Below are 4,369 nucleotides of genomic sequence, written 5' to 3'. Positions count from 1 at the left end.
GCCGAGAGCCCACGTGACGCGAGCTCCGCCTCTCTCCGCTCCCCGCCTGCTGCTGGGGATTGTAGTTCTCCGGGTCCTGACGCCCCGATCTTTGGCTTCAGCTGTAGGGCCGGACTACAAAGCCCAGGATGCGTCGCGGTCCCTCCTTTGAGGCCCCTCCGCTTCCGGAGATCGCCTCAGCGTGGTCCCAGAGAGAAGGGGGAAGGGCCTTAATCACGCCAGCTACGAGGCGACCAATGGTGGCTGAGATGGGCGGGCTGTGGAAGTCGGGCTCAGGCCTCACCCGGCCGCTGAAAGATAAGGGGAAGGGTACTCTCTGCAGGCACTGTTGTGGCTGTTCTGTAAGTCGCGGACTTTCCCCGGAGGGAGAAAACCTGGTCATTGTACCATGGAAAGCGCTGTAGACCCGTTGTTTAGGCAGACCATTGAGTGCATTTGTAAATTCAAGTCATTCACATCGGGACCCCCTGGCTTAATAGAGACATCCCGAGTGTTGTTGGGTTTGGAATTATAGAAATAATGGCAGTAAAAATAATAACTAACATATAATTGAATGCTTACCATGTCCTAGGCACTCTGCTAAGCACATTTTGTGGAATTACTTAGTTCAGTTAAGCAACCTTGTAAACTGCCTTACAATCATTATCGGTAACTCATTTTGAAGATGGGGTGGAATCTGAGAAGTTAAGTAACTTGCGGGACACGTGCTCTTTGCCACAGTTCCGTGGTCCCCTCAGGGGCCGTGCAGCCCAGCTCCGTCCTTACAAAGGGGAAAATTTCCAGAGAGGAAAATTAGATGCTCCAGTTCTCACAGCAAAGCCAGAGACCTCTTTCCCTATGCCTCCTAGATTCTGAGTTTTCTAGCTGGAACAGGAAGGGAAGGCATTGAGGATCTTCTCCTGGCCTCCCCTCCACCCCTCCACATCTGTCCCCCAGTAAGTTGACCAGGAATTCAGTAACTTTGGCCACCGTTCGGATGGTTTGAGAGTTGGCCACGGACGATTGAGCCTTACTGTCCCTCCCTTGTGAAGGATGAGACAAGGATTGCGAATATAGACAGGAAGGCACACAAACTACCAGGGAGCATGTCCTGGGAGCTGGCACTATGCAAGGTGCTTTCCTTACTTTTAAAATGTTAATTTAGATTTAATCCTCACAACCACCCTTTGAAATATAATGATTAAGAACTCCAAATTTGAATTTACATCTTGGTCCTATAACTTGGCAATACATTTGCGCAAATTACTTCGTCTCTCTGATTCTATCTAAATGATGATGTCTACATTCCATGGCATTGGGATGGGGATTACAAGAAAGAAGGGATATAAAGTGGTTAACTCATTGCCTGTCATATGGGTAATGATCAGTAAGTGATGACTATGCCTGTTATTGCTATTGTTATCCTCATTGTAAATATGAAGAATGGTTATCTATGCTGTTTGGCTAAGGTAATTATTTAGGACTGGACCTCAGGTCTAATTGGTACTTTGAGTTATCTTATTTTTTGTTACTTTGACCCCAGGTTCCACATTTGTTGTTTAGAAATAAGTTTTTATTTATATTTTTTATAGAAATATTCTTTTGAGTTCTCAGATATGTAACCAGATAACTCTGAACCATGACTGGTAGACTTAAACCTTCTTTTCCTCTTTTTTTCCCTCTTGCCATTCTATCCCATACAGAACTTTAGATGTTCTCAAATGGTCCTGTTTGCCCATAGTTTTATTGGATGAGAGTCATGATTTCTGATCGGACATGGCTTCAAAGAGTGTTCAGCATCTAATATGGATTCACCTGCTGTTTTTGTAAGTATCGTGTACACACTCTGTTCTCCACCAGCATATATCTTTTGGTTACTTCCTGCCTCTTTCTGATAGCATCAACTTGGAAATCAAAGGGGAAGTGATATGTGTGTCTTGTGATAGGCTGACCATGGACTGAGAGGAAGGAGAGCTAGAAATGAGAAGTCATAAGAATTTGTGTGAGTTTTGGACACAGGCACTTGCTAGTTTCTGTGGCCACAGAAATGACTTAGCTTAATTTAGTTTAAGAGTTAGGCTTACACTGGTGAGGTTATGTGCCAGAAAAACACTAAATTTTTTTTAAAGATTTTATTTATTTATTTGAGAGAAACAGAATGAGAGAGAGAGCACATGAGAGGGGGGAGCATCAGAGGGAGAAGCCGACTCGGTGCTGAGCAGGGAGCCCGTTGTGGGACTCGATCCTGGGACTCCGGGATCATGACCCTAGCCGAAGGCAGTCACTTAACCAACTGAGCCACCCAGGCGCCCCTGGAATTTTGAATAATGAGAATTCTATTCTTAGATCAGCCACAGAATTTCTGCGTGATCCTGAGAAAGTCCTTTCTTCTCTCTGGGTTTCAGATTACCCATCTTTAAAATGAAACAATTGAGGTTTCTTCCCTTTCTGATTTTTGAGGTTCACTAAAATGTCTCTTTTTCAGGAACATTATGAGATGTATTCAACTGTGCTTTCCTTTAGGTTTTTCCCAGTGTTATTGAAACTGATAGGTTATCCTGCTTCAGTTTTTGACCAGAAAGTTTCTTCTGCAGCCCCTGTTGGCTGTCTGCCCAATCCCTCCCTCCAGTACTGTCTGGGTAACTGCATTTTTCTCTCCTCTCTAGCATGTCCTAAAAACCCCTCCCAGCAGAACCAGTGTGGGAGCTGGGGAAAATATCTGAAGGGGCCAAGAGACTGTCTTCCTGTCTCAATATTTATAGTTTACAGTAAATTCATCCTGTCTTGCAAAGGAATAGAGGAGAACTGCCACATCCTCATTTTGCTTTTACCAAGTGGGTATCCATGGAGGCAGGTGGTATATTGTACCTAATGATGATTATGAGGTCTCCTGGCATGAAGTAAAGACACACACACACACACACACACACACACACACACACACACACACACCCTAGCTTCAAAGCGCAGACCAAGCTTGTGACAATGGATTCTGTCTCTAATTAGATGGTTGAAAATATGTTCCAGTCAGTCCTTGGATCCACAAATGCAAACCAGCGTCTCACTGTGGGAGAGCATCATTTGTATGAGCATCATCAGCATCACCATCATAATAGTGGAAGCACAATTGTGTCCAGAAATGTTAATTGAGCTATAACTATGTTCTGGGCACTGGAATACATGCTAGGAGGAGAGAGGGGTGAAAAAGAGAGAAATAATCAAGTCAACATATCAGCAAACAAGAATAGGCTGTGATAAGTGATGTGAAAGAAGTAATCAGGTTGATGTGCTAGGGCAGAGAAGGAAGGCTCTATTTTAGTTTGGATAGTCAGAGAAGGCCTCTCTGAGAAGATAGTATAGGAGCTAGAATCCTTGCAAATTGCTGGGGAAGACAGAGGTGTGACTGGCACTGGAGGTATATTTGGCTTTAGGAACAGAGCAAAGCATGGGCAGTTGAGAATAAAGTGTGTCAAAGTAAAGGAAGTGAAGTTGGAGAAGTGGGCACGCTGGGCCTTGAGGACCCCCGGAAAACTTTAAGCAGGGCATTGACATGATCTATGATTTTAGAAAGCCACTCTGGCTGCTCTGTGGAGATTGGGTGGACTGGAGAGGTGCCATGACTTGGAAATGGAAAGGCTAGTCACCCCAAGCTTCTCCCTCACCCTCCTGGCCCCCATGCAAGCAGGGGAGGCTCCAGGAGCACTCTGGGAACTGTGTGGGAACTTGAATCAGTGTGGTGGCAGCAGAGATGGAGAGAAGTGCTGGGATGAGAACTTCATTTAACAACGGCTTACTGAGCTCCTACAGTGTGGCAGGCACTGTTCTAGGTATTCGGGGTGTGGTGAAGAAGAAGACAAAGTCCCACTCTCCTGGAGTTTACATTTCAAGGGGGGACATAGAGAGTAAACAAGTAGACAGCATCCACACACTTGCCCAACACAGAAAGCTGGGAGTCATCCTGGACTCCTCTCGCCCTGTCCTAGCCCACATCTGACCAGTCACTAAGTCCTCTTGCTGCTGTCCTTCTGTCTCTTCCTTCCTGTCCAACCTCACTGCTTTCATCCAAGCACCAGCCTCCACATCTCCCATGTATACTCTTAAAGTCCCTTCCTGCCTCTTGACTGGCTTTTTCCCATCTACCCTCCTTACTGATACCAGAGAGAGTTTTTTCAAAAGCAAACTGGACAGTATCATTTCCAGGGTTTAGAACCATGTCTCTCCCCTCATGTCATCTTCGGGATAAAATCCCAGCCCCTTAGCCTAGGATTGAAGACCCATTATGACTGGGTGGTCTAAACTTCTTTAGCTGCATCCCTTGCATCCATGCACCCTCATTATATGCTGTGATAAGACAAAAACTGCTTATAGCAGATGGAGTACATGCTATTGC

General features: G+C 45.5%; 1 long non-coding RNA gene across 1 annotated transcript in view; it reads left to right on the top strand.

Moving 5' to 3' along the window:
* The first annotated feature begins 217 nt into the window (after nucleotides 1-217).
* The window catches only part of LOC112820091 (uncharacterized), a 79,962-nt gene continuing 75,810 nt past the window's right edge, over nucleotides 218-4,369 (top strand). The window contains exons 1-2 of the long non-coding RNA XR_003207045.2: nucleotides 218-341; nucleotides 1,683-1,805. This is a non-coding gene — a long non-coding RNA (uncharacterized lncRNA). The remainder of the gene's footprint in view (nucleotides 342-1,682; nucleotides 1,806-4,369) is intronic.

Source organism: Callorhinus ursinus, unplaced genomic scaffold, assembly GCF_003265705.2.
Source record: "Callorhinus ursinus isolate GAN/ISIS: 27379988/994484 unplaced genomic scaffold, GSC_fseal_2.0 scaffold3, whole genome shotgun sequence".
NCBI classification, from domain to species: domain Eukaryota; kingdom Metazoa; phylum Chordata; class Mammalia; order Carnivora; family Otariidae; genus Callorhinus; species Callorhinus ursinus.
Note: the sequence above shows the minus strand (reverse complement) of the source record. Positions and strands in the feature narration are given on the sequence as shown.